At 40.2% G+C, this 15,899-nt stretch overlaps 1 protein-coding gene and 1 non-coding gene across 6 annotated transcripts in view; one reads left to right on the top strand and one right to left on the bottom strand.

Moving 5' to 3' along the window:
• Positions 1–15,899, top strand: part of SGCD (sarcoglycan delta) — a 376,042-nt gene that overhangs the window by 337,660 nt on the left and 22,483 nt on the right. The gene's annotated exons all lie outside the window — the stretch shown is intronic.
• On the bottom strand, positions 9,533–9,670 carry LOC114806692. The gene has a single exon (XR_003754754.1). It is a non-coding gene; the product is annotated as a small nucleolar RNA SNORA7 (small nucleolar RNA).

The following is a 15,899-nucleotide window of genomic DNA, read 5'->3' as shown; positions in this document are numbered from 1 at the left end:
AGCCCCCTGGGAGGTTCTCTGTTGCCGAGTCCCCCACCTTCCCTGACTCCAGCAAAAGTAGGTTGGCAGACTAGCAGCATGGCCTGTCAATCAATCAATCCACTGTATTTTTTGTTAAGCGTTTAAGATATGCCAGGTGCTGTTTATTCATTCGTTCAATCATATTTATTGAGTGCTTAAGATGTGCAGAGCAGTGTACCAAGTGCTTAGCACTGTACTAAGCGCTTCTAAGCCCTAGAGTAGATACACGCTAATCAGGTTGGACACAGAGACTTGAGGGAATTTAGGCACAGAGAGGTTAAATCACTCATCCAAGGTCACACAGCAGATGAGTGTTGACCCTGGGATTAGAATCCGTCCTAGTGACTCCCAGCCAGGCTGCTTCTCTAAAGATTTTTTTTATCGAGCACTTACTATGTACAGAGCACAGTACTGAGTGCTTGGGAGAGTACAATATAACAGAATAAGCAGAAACTTTTTGCCATAATGAGTTTACAGTCTAGAGGAACGAGTGGAGAGAACACAGGCCTGGGAGTGAGAAGACCTGGATTCTGAGCCCAGCTCTGCCCTTTGCCTGCTGAGTATGACCTGGGGCAAGTCACTTAACTTGTCTCCGTTTTCTCCTCTGTTCAGGTCCTGTTCTCCCTTCTCAGACTGTGAACCCCTTGTGGGACAAGGGACTGTTTCAACTGGATTATCATGTTTCTACCCTAATGTGTAGTACAATGCTTGGTAAATAGAAAGCTCATAACAAATACCCCCTAGCTCGTGGTAGGCAAATAATATGTCAGTTTATTGTGCTCTTCTAAGCACTTAGTACAGTGGTCTGCACTCAGTAAACTCTCAAAAAATATGATTAATGCTAGCCCAATGCCCCTGAGCTTCCTGCCATGACTTTCAGTTAGATGGCTGCTGCGTGCTGTTCAGGTAGGGAGGAAATGTCCTCTCTACTGTCTAAGAAGTGTGTTTTTACTCAATAGTTCAGACCGGGCACCCCTGCCCTGCGCTTAGTCTTAGAATCTTAGTAAACTTTTCAGGCAGCTCAATTTACTATATCCCACATAGAGGTCTTGTGCTGCTCCCTGCCCTTTTCCGATATCTGGCATGCTGCAGTGATCATGTCTGCTGTACCATACCATGATTCTGGGAGCATTTGATCAGTGATATCCTTCAGGAGCCGACCCACAAGTAAGGAACTTGCCGGCAATGGAAAGTTTTATGATGCCTCAATAATTGCCCCAAGCCTATCTTTCGTAAGTGTTAAATTTGTTTTAAAATATGAAGTGGTTTACATTAAGGGCTTTTGGGTAACTACTTAAATAAACCATTTGAATAACAGCATCAGTCCCGCAGTACATCACTGTGCTTTAAGGGAATTCCACAGTTGCATTGGATAATTTAATTACAAGGTCTTCACAGGGGACAGTCCTTTAAATGTGCTCTTTCCATTTCTCATTCTAAGCAACTGTCAGCCATTAACGGCCAGGGTAATTCATTAATATACTGAGTCATCCCCACCACAGGTTCCATTTTAGAGAGAATAAGTATTCCAAGCAACTCCTCACATGCTTGGCCATCCATCAGAGGCACCTGCTCTAACAATTCAGCAATTCTGGGGATATTCAGGCACCACCACACAATGCAGAATCCCCTGGAAACTGGCATTTACTGGAATAATAGATTGATTTATAGGAGGGCAAAGTCTCTGAAAAAGTAAGAAGATAGATTAACAGGAAACCAAACTGAAAAACCTGTCGTCACCCTATTCACCTGCAGTTTTCTTACCACCAACAGCGGTGATGTTTGAACTGGTCTGGGGAGCGGAGGACTCTGAAAAGGAGACCAGAGTTTGGGAAATCTGGAAATTTGCCAAATCATAGCAATTCGTGTCCTTGGAGCAAATGCCTCTACCTTAGCGCCTTTTGCTCCTTGTCATTTTCTTCTATTCTCCTTTCTTTCAACATCATTTAGTAGTTGAAAAAAGTATGGTCTCCTTGAGAGTTAAGAAAAGGGAAGGTGTTTGATCACAAACAGGGTAATCTAGAAAAATGGAGGTGAGCTATTATTGCAGCAAGAAAATTCAATATGTGCTGGCAGTATTCCACTGAACTGAATAACAACCAGAAGCTCCATTTCCCTGACTTCGAGTAGATCTGAAATGTCACTGTTTTATCAAAACTACACAGAGAAGACAGGAGGTAATGGGTTCTGTAAGATAGGTAGCCACAGTGAGGAAAATGCACAGTACTTACTCTGATTGGACTTATTCTCACTTTGCATTAATTCACTGTTCTCTAAGTTGCTCTTTCTGACTAGTTCTTTTTTGATTGGATTCAGAGTGATTGAGCGATACAAGAAAGAGAAACATAGCTGGTGACAATTTCAGCAGGACTCATCCCTGCAAATGGCTGTCCTTTCAGAGAAGCAGGGTGGCCTAGTGGATAGAGAAAAATAATAATAATAGTGTTATTTGTTAAGTGCTTACTCTATGTCAGGCACTGTTCTAAGCCCTGGGATAGATACAAGATAATGGGTTGAACGCAGTCCCTGTCCCACATAGAGCGCATGTGCTTAATCAGCGTGGCTCAGTGGAAAGAGCCCGGGCTTGGGAGTCAGAGGTCATGAGTTCGAGTTCCGGCTCTGCCACTTGTCAGCTGTGTGACTGTGGGCAAGTCACTTAACTTCTCTGTGCCTCAGTTACCTCATCTGTAAAATGGGGATTAACTGTGAGCCTCACATGGGACAACCTGATGACCTTGTATCTACCCCAGCGCTTAGAACAGTGCTCGGCACATAGTAAGCGCTTAACAAATACCAACATTATTAATCCCCATTTTACAGATGAGGTAACTGAGGCACAGAGAAGTGAAGTGACTTGCTCAAGGTCACACAGCAAACAAGTGGTGGAGCTGGGATTAAAATGCAGGTTCTTCTGACTCCTGGGTCCATGCTCTACTCACTAAGCCATGCTGGGCCTGGAAGTCAAAAGTATCTGGGTTCTAATCCCAAATCTGCCACTTATCTGCCATTTGACCTTGGGCTAGTTATCGCACTAGCTGAGGCTATGCCTCAGTTACCTCATCTGTACAATGGGGATTAAGACTGTGAGCCGCAGTGGAGTTATGGGCTATTAGTTTATATCTTCCCCAGTGCTTAATACAGTACCTGGAACATAGTAAGCACTTAAATACCATGAGGGAGTGAGAGACAGTGTGAGAGAGAGAGATGGAGGAGGAAGGCATGATATTTAAGCAGGAAGACAGCCTTCTGGATGCATTCAAAGTGATGAGCATTGCAACCTCGGTACCCTAGTAACTGAGTCTCTGGTCCAGTTTTAGGTCTTTGGTTACAAACAAAAAGAGATTGAAAGTCTCAAAATGAGAAAGAAATTTCAAATATGAACTGTGTAAATGAAAACTTTCCAGGACTTCAGACAGCCCACTATCTATTTGGTCAGTGTATCTTTAGGGGCTTCACTGAGGTTTGTTGCATAAACGTTGCTCTGTGTTTAGCTGCTTTGGGCAACATTTCATCCAATTATCCCTGGACATCTGCAGGCTGGCTCTCTGTGAAGTACAGTTTACTTCTTGTCATAAAACATGAATGAAAGTCACCCTGAAGTTGTCCAATAAAATTGCCTGAAATATCAACGTGGAGCTTCTAAAAATTCATTCTCTCTCTAGCTCTTTCTCCTCCTTTCTCATAATCCTCTTTGCTTTCTCTCCCTTTTCATTTACATTTTCCTTTCTCCTTCTCCATATAAACACATGGCCGCATAAACTACATATATATGCATATTTATGCATATAAACATATTTGATCATTCATTTCAGGGTCAATCAGTTTGTGACAGAGTGGCTTCAAATTCATATTACATGAAGTCCATCCCCAAATATGTTATATAGATGAGATTATGGGTACCACAGTCAAAGCACCCCTAAATGGCATAGAAACTTGTATTTCCTATAAATTTTGCTGAATTCTCCTAGAAAGATCAGATGTTTGCATATATATGCATATGCATATGCTATACTGTACTCAGTATTAGGGTGGATACAAGCAAATTAGTTTGGACAAAGCCCCTGTCCCACATGGGGTTTACAGTCTCGATCCCCATTTTACAGATAAGGTAACTGAGGCACAGAGAAGTTAAGTGACTCGCCCGAGGTCACACAGCAGACAAGTGGCAGAGGCAGGATTAGAACCCATGACTTTCTGATTCCCCAGTATGTGCCCTATCCACTAGGTCATGCTGCTTCTCAAGTGAGAAGTGACTGTTGGGTTGCTACAAATCAAGGTGTTGGATATTAATCAGGAAAGCCTTGTTTAAAAGGGACATGGGGTTAAGAGTGATATGAAATTTGGGGAAACTGAGGCATGGGGGAATCTGGATGAGGGTGAGTTTCTGGCAGGAGGGACACCATTAACAAAGTGGCAGAAGCAGGCAACTGAAGAGGGGGAGGAGCTTAGGAGGAACCGAGTGTGAGCTGGAAGATAGGATGCAAAGAGAGCTGCTATTTAAAATGGAGAGTGCAGTTGGATACCCTGGAAGAAGAAAGGAAGAAGTTTATTGTAGGGTCGTATTTTTGGCTGTATGAGATTACACTGTCCCAACAATAAATTTGACTTTCTAAATTTGGGATCAGGAGACCGAAAGAAGTAGTACTGAATCGTCAAACCAGATTAATAGGTGAATGCACTCTGCAATTTATCTCTTTACCTTCTTGAATGGCATTTCATTATATTTCCTCTCTCTTTAATTTAATTGGTCTTCAGCTAATCACAGAGCTTTTGGGAAATTTTCCCCAGAAATTGGCCATTAAATTCAGGGTTCTGCCTGTTGCCATTTTTGACCATTTCCTGTTAAGGGCTGTGGGCCACAGATGCAACTATTTTTCCACTTAGATCAGACCAGTTGCTGTTTTCTAAATATAAAATCAAAATCTTTCTATTTAAATTGAAGCACTATTTTCAAAGTCATGAAGATTACTAAGCTACATTCTTCTTCCTCCCCACTCAGATGTAATCGAAGATTGATAGAATACATTTTATTAATTAAGGATGTCTGGTTTCCCCACAGAGAAAAAAAAGGAATGTGTCTTCTCTTTTATGCTCACTGTCTTAAATGAAAAAACCCTTTTTGGAGTCTATATTATAATGTGTTTTTCTTGCTAACATTATATCAAAAAGAGTAGAAGACACATTTGATGGTGTTTATTTTTCATTTTTGCTCCTTAATACTTCCTGTGTTCAGCTTACAATACAAAGTGAAAAAATCTTGCAAGATATCTTTATCTCCATTTCTTGTTAAAGATCTATAAGGCTGAGTTGTTACATCCTGATACAGAGAAAAGCCACTAAAACACATTTTTTTTAACCTTGGTACTAAAATATATTAGTTTCTCTAAAATGATAAACCATATTGAACAATACTTACAGCAGACTAAGTAATGTAACCACTTAACAGGTTATCTATGTCTGCCATTGTAATCAATTAGTAGTGTTTATTGAGTGCTTACTTAGTGCTGAGTACTGTACTAAGTGCTTTGGAAAAATACAGTACTTTTGGGAAACACAACCCCTCCCTCAAGGATCTTAGGGTCTAATGAACTGTTATAGCATGGTGTGGGGCACTCAGATAATCAACTGAGTCACAATTAAGAACCAGATTGGTAGGATTTTATTTAGGATTTCCTAAAAAGAAGGATTTTCACAGAACACTGTCTGCCTAAACATGGTTTCCCTTTTTTGTAATGGATAGAACAGTATTGAGAAATTAAATAACTTTGTTTAATGGTATTTGTTAAGCACTTACTATGTACCAGGCACTGTTCTAAACAATGGGGTAGCTACAAAGTAATGAGGCTGCTCTCAGTCCATGTCCCAGGTGGGGCTCACGGGCTCAATCCCCATTTTACAGATGAGTTAACTGAGGCACAGAGAAGTGAACTACTTGCCCAAGGTCACACAGAAGACACGTGGCAGAGCCGAGATTAGAGCCCATGTCCTTCTGACTCTCATGCCCATCTTCTAGCCTCCAGTTCACGCTGCTTCTCATAACCTTCTTCCCACAACTTGCACCTGCCTGGATATAGTGGGATGTGTTGGCAGAAAATATTTTATGCACAGCCACCTCATTGGCCAAGTCATAACTACTGCAGTGCAAGTTTTAACATCTTCAGAAGCACACCCCCCACATTCCAGGAAAACTGACTGTATACCTGGGAAAGTTGTCCTAGGACTGGAGGTGCAGTATCTCCTAGGAGATGGATGGAGCGTGTGGTTTCTGTGGGCTAGGAGACAGTTTTCTTTGGGTGAAGGGTGGCAGCAGATGAAGGGGAAAAAAAGGGTGGATTTTTCTCTTAGGATAGAAAGAAATTAGCTATCAAGGCCATAGAACATATTTAGATAATCATCTGCTAGAGCTCATATAAGTTTTGTTCTGTTGGCTTATTAGTCCATGATCTGTTCAATAGAAAATGGCTCTGGGTATGACATATGGCCTAATGAAAAGAAGAGCATAGGCCTGGGACTCAGAAGACCTGGGTTCTGATTCTGGTTCTGCCACTCACCTATGTGACTTTGTGCACCTTGTTTATCTTTTCTGTGCCTCAGTTTCTTCATCTGTAAAAGCAGATCAAATACTTGTTCTCCCTCCTACATGGACTGTAAGCCCCACGTGGGACAGGGATTGGGTCTGAATCATTTATCCTGTATCTACCCCAGTACTTAAAACAGTGCTTGATGCACAATAAGCGCTTTACAGATATCATAATTATTACTGTTAATCAGTTCACTCATATGAGTTATTTTTAAATTGACCCAAATTTGCCCTCCTGCTGCTTCCTACTTTAGTTTGGAATTCAACGCAATCCTCCACTAAGGCCTCTCCTTCAAATTAGTTGGGGAGTGAATTCTAAAGTGGGAATGAGAAAAAGACAATCTGCCTCTAAACAGATAAAAACCACATCACCCCAGCAAGTTTATTTGGTCCCATGAGCTTCCTAATTTTTAAAGTAAGACATTAGCTTCTAGGATGGTGCTGTAGAGAGGGAGTAAATGGGTGGAAAATGGCATTATAGGGCTTGATCCATGTGCTCTGAATAAAGTACTGTGACCTTTATGGGATTGAATTAATCCAGACTTTCAAACTGTTATATATTCAACAGAGAAATATTTGAATGAAGCTCTCAATGCCTTAATCACTCACCTGCACAAGGCACCTTGATATTGCTTTGATATTTTTACTATCTCAAAAGTGCAGTCTCAACCCTGCCTGTCAATTTCTGTACTGCAATCTAAATTTCATTCTTGCAGCACTGGCAGAAAGGGAGCCAGGATTTTCTTTTACCAGCTACTTGCTGCATGCAATCATCTGGTTACATTGATACAGATCAGATTATAAGAAATCTAAATGAATTGCATCTGTCAAAATCAGCCTGTTTTCAGGGACTTGCCAAACGTTTCTGCCTCTTCATACTAGACTTCTGTGACTTTACCTTTAATTAAAGCAGAAAGTTGTAGATTCCCCAAATAATTGGAATCGAATGGCCCTCTGTGAAGAAGAATGAAGTGACTGCTCAAGGAAAATGTGTTCATTTGGGTTGCTGACAAGTAGTAGTTTTATGACCCTGGGCAGCACTGACAGTAAGAAAATCCATTAAATCAGAGTCAGGAAGTAGGCTAGTCAGTTGTGATTTCAGTTTTTTTCTTTTCTAAAGCATGAAATTACCTAGGGAGGATATGTCTGTGTAATAATTGGAGTCTTATGTGATTGCTCATGCAAGGAACCCCTTGCTCTCCTCAAAACAAAAGTCTATTGTTCTTGATTTTTGAAGTTACCTTTGTATTATAATCAAGAAGTGCCCTACATTTGAACACCTGTTAAAAAGGCCAAGACTGATCCAGGCACTCAGAGAGCAAAGGAGAGAGTATCTCCCCAGAGTCCCAATCATCCACTATCCAAGCCCTTAAAACTCAAAATTTAATGTGAAGGCCTGTGGAGTCCTAGGAAAGACATATTCATGAAAAGGGAGTTCTCTTCAGAAATCTTTTACCCTGCTTATTGAAAGTTGAGGGCTTTGGGAAACGTTCACAATGACATAGATACAGGGCTCAGAAAAATAAATTAGCAGTTAACATATGCATGTGGGATGAGACTTACATGCATGAATTTGCCTGCCTCTCAAAGAATCCCTATGGACTTGCAACTGGTTGGTTCCCTTTCAGATTACCATAATTAACACTTCCTGGTTATTGACTTTCCCTCTTAAAAATGAGGCTGATTGAAAAGGGGAAATCTCATACTGGCAACACTTTAAGTGTCTCAGCTCAGGAAGCACATCTAAGCCAAATCTGCAAATGAAATAAATAATGCCTGGAACATTTAGGTTTCATTCATATTTTAGATATCTATAAAGTGCAAGACCTAGACTTGTTGATGTCATACACACAGAGGAAGGAACATTAAGGAAGAGCCTTGATCAGTACTGCCCAGCCAGGAGCAAGAATTCATCAAGCCACCTAAAAATTTGTTAAAAAAAAAAAACCTCATGGTTTTTATTTGGGGATAGGTGACAGTATGGACTCAGAGAGCCACCTCACTAGAAAGTGGTTAAATTCATTTTATAACTCTCCATCCTCTGTAATTTGTATCACTTGGGTCCCTTTTGAGAAGAAAGAAAACCAAAAATGGTGATAAACAGGTTGAATAGCTAATGGAAGTAGTTTCCAGATTTGTCATGTTTTATTTTTCACCTTTGCAGTTCTAATTTGATTGATTTAAGGGACAATTGCCATGTTAGCATTTTGTAAATTTATTATAAAATAACTTGCATTTTCTGAGTATTTTTTGCTTTTTCCCCACTTCTCAGACCTTGCATGATCTTTTCTCTCCCCACATTGTTGATCCTCAAACATCATAGACTGACAACCCCAGTGGCAAGGTAGTTCTTTTAAATTCCTACGAAGCATAACTAAAACTGAAATTAAATGATTTCCCTGAATCTCAAATCAGTGACCTGGATGCAGGGATGGTGGAGAGATGAAAGAGAGGTAACAATTCAATTTTTACAATGTCCTACATGTGGATACGCGTCCCTGGTGATGTAATTTTAATTCACAATCAGAAAGTCCTCAATATTTTTTGTTCTTTTATTGAAACTGTAAACAGAATAGTATAACCTGACCATAAAAAAGCATAACTACTTTTTGAGCAGCCCTTCACATCAGTACATAGCAATGTTTAAAGCAATCCAGTTTGAACATCATTTAATGACCATAAAACAGAATCTTTCATAAGTAGAGCCTTGTCTTATGCTGTCGAGTCTTCTGCGACCCGTAGCGACACCATGGACACATCTCTCCCAGAACGCCCCACCTCCATCTGCAGTCGTTCTGGTAGTGTATCCATAGAGTTTTCTTGGTAAAAAATACAAAAGCGGTTTACCATCGCCTCCTTCCGCCCAGTAAACTTGAGTCTCCATCCTTGACTCTCTCCTATGCCGCTGCTGCCCAGCATGGGTGAGTTTTGACTTGTAGCAGATTGCCTTCCACTTGCTAGCCACTGCCCTGGCTAGGAATGGAATGGCTATGCCTCTGCTTGACTCTTCCTCCTGTAGACGAGACTGGTAGAGTCCTGGAAATTCTCCAGTTGTGACCTTCAGAGGGGAAGTAGAGTCTGGTGGCCCACATATAATCATTGCTTCAACTACTGCCACTTGAGTTTAATGTTGGCTACTGTTTTTTGAAACTTCAGGGTAACTATAAGAATGAAAATTAAATAATTGAAATTGGAAATAGAAGTTCATTGGTTAAAAAATATTCCAAAAATAATTAACATAAGGAAAACTCATTAGCCACATAGAAATAATACCAACAAACCCCTCCTTGAATCTTGTCCTTTTTGTTAAGTGGTTACTGTATGCTAGGCACTGTACTAAACCCTGGGGTAGATATGAGATCATCTGCTTGGACACAGTCCGTATCCCACATGGGTTTCACAGTCTTAATCCGTGTTTTACAGATGAAGTAACTGAGGCACAGAGAAGTTGCGACTTGCTCAGTCACACAGAGGCAAGTGGTGGAGCCAGTATTAGAACCCAGATCCTTCTGACTCTATCCACTAGACCATGCTGCCTCTCATGCTGCTTATCTGTCCATGTGATCCCAGTCAGGAAGAATGTCACCACAATACATGGTTCTATCTCATAAGTCTCTGCCATAATCATTTCTATATATTAGCAAAGACTTGTCACTGGTTCCTTCCAACTAGAAGCAGGAAACTAAATAAGGCTTGTTTTTTTAGAATGCATTCCTAACCTCATTCTTAAGCTCCACTAAATGGCTATTGGTACAATATTATCAGCACTTAGTACAGTGCCTGGCACATAGTTAAGCGCTTAGCAAATACTATCATTATTATTATTTCCCTTTACTAGCCCATTGCTCTTCACCAAATAATCATGGCAGCATTGCAGGTTACAGTGGTTTTTCCCTTAGGAGGTCCTTTATAAACATGATCTCCTACCACTGGAAAAGTTTTGTAAATACATTTTACCAGAAACCAAAACTTTACAAGGAGCTTTGTTCAAGTTTCAAAATAAATAAACATTTTCCCTTTAAATGCCCCCCAACTGAAACGTAATGATTTCATTAGCTTCAATTCTGGAATTCATCCTATTCAAGCTGGAAGGATCAGGAGATACATACACAGAAACCAGTAAGCCTGGATTCAGTTAAGATTTTGTTTAGTTGATGTGCCACTCTATAGGAACCATATCAATCTGTGATAGCCCAGAAAGCTAAGGGCTAAGATCGCTATACACATATTTTTGATTACAGAAAAAGAAATTATATTTCTTGCAGTTTGCTGTTGACAAGCTTAGGAGAAGGTTCATTGAGCTGTGAAAATTGACATTTGATACATCGCAAGTCAACATTTTTTTCAGAGAAGCTGCATGAAATATCATTACATTATCCACAGTCCTAATATACAAAATGTCTGGTCAGTTGTGATATTGGGTGTCACATATCCTGTTACTGAAGTTAATTAAAAGAGGCAATAATCCAAAACAAAAATCCAATAAAATAGTTAATAAAAATTCATTATAAATGGACTATACAGTGACTGGTTATGACTCAGGAATATACCAGTTTTATAAGGACTTCAGATAGGTGTTTAGAAATAGCTATCAGACTGTAGGCATTTTGTCTCATGAATGAAGAGTTAAACCCATTGTAGCCTCATTCAATTGCATATGGGCTATAATAATAATGAATTTAAAATCTGGAGGTTCTTTGTGGGCCAGTCTTTGCTTCTAATTAATTCTCCAATCTTGCCCTTCTCTCCTGTTGGCCTCTGTTCACTTCTTCTCTCCACTACTTATTTGTTTTATCGAAAACTAAAAATGCACAGCTATTTTTAAATGACACTGTTAGGTTTCACACCTCAGAAGCAATGTCTCAGTACTTGTACTGTGCCTGGTGGTCTGGTTAAGGTAGCTTCCAAGGGTGTCAACTTTTCATGGAGAGAACAATGAGGATCCGGAAAATCTGCTTTATAAAGTAAATATAGGGAATCATGTCATTTGAAATGGTCCAGAGAAAAGCGCCAACTTTATTTTCATTTATGAACATGGGGCGTGAACTCCATATAAAGGTCCAGAAGTGAAAAAGAAGTATACAAACAAAGCAAATCAAGTCACTCATTTAAGTACATTTGAAATTGTTTTTATACTTTGGAAGGAATTGTAGAATGAGAGGAAATCATGCCTCTGTAATACACTGCAGTGAGTAGCAGTGTATCACTATTTGCTGAGCACCCACCTGGAGTGTAGAGCACAAGGAATTTACAGTCTAGACAGGGAGGAAGACATTAAAATAATTTATGGATATGCTGTGGGGTTGAAGGTGGGATGAATAAAGGGTACAAATCCAGTACAAGGGCTATATAGCAGGGATAGGGAATAGGGGAAATGAGGCGTTAGGGAAGGCCCTTAGAGGAGATGTGCTTTTAATAAGGCTTTGAAGGTGAGGAGAGTGATCATCTACCATGATGGTACAGTTTCTCATGATATCCCGACTGGACTACTGCATCAGCCTCCTTTCTGATCTCCCATCCTCCTGTCTCTCCCCGCTTCAATCTATACTTCATTCCACTGCCCGGATTATCTTTCTGCAGAAACACTCTGGGCATGTCAATCCCCTCCTCAGAAATCTCCAGTGGTTGCCTATCAACCCTCACATGAAGCAAAAACTCCTCGCTATTCGCTTCAAAGCTCTCCATCACCTTGCCCCCTCCTACCTCACCTCCCTTCTCTCCTCCTACAGTCCAGCCTGCACACTCCATTCCTCTGCTGCTAACCTCCTCACTTTGCCTCGTTCCCACCTGTCCCGCCGTCGACCCCTGGCCCACGTCCTTCCTCTGACCTGGAATACCCTCCCCACTCACATCTGCCAAACTAGTTTTCTTTCCCTCTTCAAAGCCCTACTCAGAGTTCACCTCCTCCAGGAGGCCTTCCAAGACTGAACCCTCTTTCCCTCTGCTCCTCCTCCCCTCCCCATTGCCCCTACTCCCTCCCTCTGCTCTATCCCCTTCCCTTCCCCACAGCACTTGTATATACTTGTACATATTTATTGTTCTATTTATTAATGATGTGCATTTATCTATGGTTCTATTTATCTATTTTGATGGTAGTGATGCCTGTCTACTTGTTTTGTTTTGTTGTCTGTCACCCCCTTCTAGACTGTGAGCCCGTATTGGATGAGGATTGTCTCTCTCTGTTACCGAATTGTACTTTCCAAGCGCTTAGTACAGTGCTCTGCACACAGTAAGCGCTCAATAAATACAATTGAATGAATGAATGAATGAATCTGTCTGATATGACGGGGGAGGGAGTTCCAGGACACAGGCAGGATGTGGATAGGGAGTAGGGAGCAAGATAGTCTAGATTGAGATGTAATGATTAGGTTGGTGATAGAAGAGTGAAGTCAAAATGATGGGCTGTAGTAGGATATCAGCCAGATAAGATAGGAAGGGGCAAGGTGATTGCTTCAAATGTGGGGAGAGCTGTGGCCTGCCTGGTTTGGAGAGGGAACAGCAAGAGAGGTAAGTTCTTTGAAGGGGTAACTAAGCAGAAGCATAGAAGGGAATGAATGGACATAAAATATTTAGTCCTGTACAAGGCTTTTGACAGGGCTCTAACAAAAATGCCTGAAAAATAATAGGATTGAGAAAACATTCCATCACATGCAGAAAATTGTCTGAAAGGAAATAAGGTAGGGATAAATTACCCCTTTGGGGGATCTGGAGGGTGAATAGTGGAGTACTGAGATTGGTGCTGGGTCTAGTTTGGTTTCAAATTTTCATAAGTGACCTGGAGGAAGGAATGGCTTATGAAATCTCCCAAATTTGCAGATGCTGATGGAAGTCTTATAGAGATGAGTAGGCCAAAAGTGTCAGATGAGCTTCAGTGGAAGCAAGTATGAAAAAAAGTTCCTAGGGAAAAATCAACTAACTTTCAAAGAGCTGACAACAAACTCTGAATTGTTAGTTACAACTTAGGAGAGAGATCTAAGTCATTGTTAACTGCCCTTTTAAATTGTTGCTCCAATACTTAATAGACAAAAATGTCAACCAAATTGTGGACATCATAAGGCCGGGGATGTTGGAAATGTCCTAATGCCTAATACAGAATTCTCTACATGGCAATTGTTCAATAAATACTGTCATCATGATGATGATGATGACACATTTGAGCTTGAGTAGATAGATATTAAAGGTCAAAGAATGAAGAGATTAGGACTCTTTAGTCAGAAAAGTTGAAAACTTGAGAGGGTGTCTCTGAATCCAGTCTACAAAATCATGGCGGTGAGTTGGATGAGGAAAGGAATTGAGGCTATTGGATGTCTAAAACATATACATAGAGTTTAGAGTGGAGATGGACAATGCACAGAAAATGTAGTGAGACCCAGGGAAAGTCTTTTTAGTGGAGACTTGAGCATGTTTTAAGTCGGAGGGGAAAGAACCATCTCAAAGTGAGAGGTTGAAAATGGACATTAGAAGAGCATATAAGGAGGGAGAAAATTCTTTTCAAAGGTGAGAGAAAATTGAGTTTGAGGAACAAGTGCTTAGTACACTGCCCTGCACAGCACACAGTAAGCACTCAGTAAATATGATTGATTGAACAGGTGGAAGAGGGAAATGGTTTTGAATGAAGAGGAAAGTGAATTTCTAACTTAGCAAATCTCCTTTACCCCATTTCATTTCCATCTCACCATTGATCACCTCCATTCAAGTAGGCCAAAATTTCACATCATCCTGGCTCCAAGCTGCAACCATTCACACTTCCCTTCCCAAGATTCTTCATTGGGTTATCATTTGCTTCTGAAATAGACTTCACATTGTCACTCTGTCTCTGCCAGGGAGGATCCCTTTCCTTACATGTCTAAGAGTTTTCTCACTCATTCGCCATTTGAACTCCCGAACAAAAAGAAATCCAGTAGAAAGCAAGGTTGTGACCTTGCAGGTCACCATTCTCTCTCAAAATGTTTATCCCCTTATTCCTATTGTGACTTTCACTCTCCTGCCTCCTTGTCACCTCCATGTTGGAACTGGGTCTCCTCATTTCTCATCTTCCCCTGTTTTTGAGTTCTGCCCATCTTCACATTTGTGCAGTGGTCAAGAACCAAGTCTACTTTATAGTTTGGAGAGTTTTTCTTCAAGTATACTTTCACAGTTATGCTCTTATTTTTTAAAAAATTGCACTGACTCCAGTTGCTTTTGATCTAGATCTAGATGCCTAACTATTCAGCTCACGTATCATAATGTGTGCAAACGTATTTTTATGTGCAATTTACAGTGCCAAAATTTGGAAAAGTGAGATTTTCTCCTGTGAATCAGTACCGAAGAAAAACAATCATTCTTTTCACTTTCTCAGTCATTGTTTAATTCATTCCTTTAGAAACTCACTTTGGGAGAGTAAAACATAAATAGCTCAATATTTAGACCTAATCCTATTCTATTCAGAGGGATTCAACACAGGAGGAGAACATTAAGACTGGCACGGCAACAACAACATATTGCATGCTATCAGGAGAGAACAGCAGAGGATTGAAGAGAAACTAGAGTGTAGCTTTTTTGAGACATTTTCACATCCCTTTTACAAATTCTTTCTCAAGCAACATTGAATTACACAAATAATGACCTATAATAGAGTGAATTATGTTGTTTCCCCTACTGGGGTTGCAACTTTATATTTTATCCAGCTCATTGTCTTCTCATGGAAATGGCACAGCATGTTGACAATGATAAAGAAATGGGGGGGAGGGGCGTACCCACCCCACGAAAGGGCTGGAATATATCCTTTATGCCTCTTTGTTTTCCTTCTCCCTCAATAGCAGTAGAACATAAAATACCTAGATTTGGGACACTAATCCTTGATTCCATCTGAAATGGTTTTCTCCAATTTATCCTTTTTAATTAAATCTTTCAAGGTTTAATTAGAAACCTACATGAGTCATCTTTGTTTCTGAAAATACATTTGTGGTTTGGGAACTTATATAACATAAAATATAATATGATTAGGCTTTTCATGTGTGAAATTAATATACTCACATTTCAAAGGAGGAAAAATCAAATGTATTTACCTAAACCAATGAGACAAGAGGTGGAAAACATATTTAAAATAAATGTAATTCTATTTTAAAAGGGCATGTTTTAACTAGGTGGTCTTTTTCCCAGCTGAAGACATCCCATGACAAGCTTTTAACTAGCAGGTAAAATGAATTGCTCCAAACTTTCAGGTTGAAAACAAATAGGATTAATAAGTAGCCAGTACCCAAACTATTGATTTCTCTTGTGATTACTAAGAATGAGTAAAATGAAGAGGAATAGTGGA

The sequence above is a fragment of the Ornithorhynchus anatinus genome, chromosome X1, assembly GCF_004115215.2.
Source record: "Ornithorhynchus anatinus isolate Pmale09 chromosome X1, mOrnAna1.pri.v4, whole genome shotgun sequence".
NCBI lineage: Eukaryota > Metazoa > Chordata > Mammalia > Monotremata > Ornithorhynchidae > Ornithorhynchus > Ornithorhynchus anatinus.
The sequence above is the reverse complement of the archived record's forward strand: the minus strand, read 5'-3'. Positions and strand labels throughout refer to the sequence as shown.